This window comes from Egretta garzetta, unplaced genomic scaffold, assembly GCF_000687185.1.
Source record: "Egretta garzetta isolate BGI_Z169 unplaced genomic scaffold, ASM68718v1 scaffold69, whole genome shotgun sequence".
Classification (NCBI taxonomy): domain Eukaryota; kingdom Metazoa; phylum Chordata; class Aves; order Pelecaniformes; family Ardeidae; genus Egretta; species Egretta garzetta.
The window spans coordinates 2,697,822-2,698,240 of record NW_009260790.1 but is presented as its reverse complement, the minus strand read 5'-3'; positions in this window follow the sequence as shown (position 1 = coordinate 2,698,240).

Below are 419 nucleotides of genomic sequence, written 5' to 3'. Positions count from 1 at the left end.
GGACTTTTTTTTTTATTTTTATTTTTTTATTTTAGTCTTTTTTTTTTTTTATTTTTAGTATGGAGGCTCAAGTATCAGATGTAGATTCAATTTAAGCTTTACAAAAAAACAAAATCAAAACAAAAACCCCTTTTGCATTCCATAAAAATTGACAGAAAAGCGCCTTGGAACCAGGCTATAGAAGAGCAGAACTTTCAGCAGGTCTCCTAATCAACGTCTCCTTGCAAATCTGGTTTAGTCAGTATAGTACAACACCGAGGAACACCCTCTCTTCCCTCCCTCCCACCAGCCATCCCCTGTGCCCAGCCCCCAAACATACGTGGAATAGATTTTTTTTTTTTTTCCAGTTCTTCCTCTTTCACACACCACAGTATTTAATAAATTTTTGTTTTACATTTTTTACACCAATGTAACAAAAG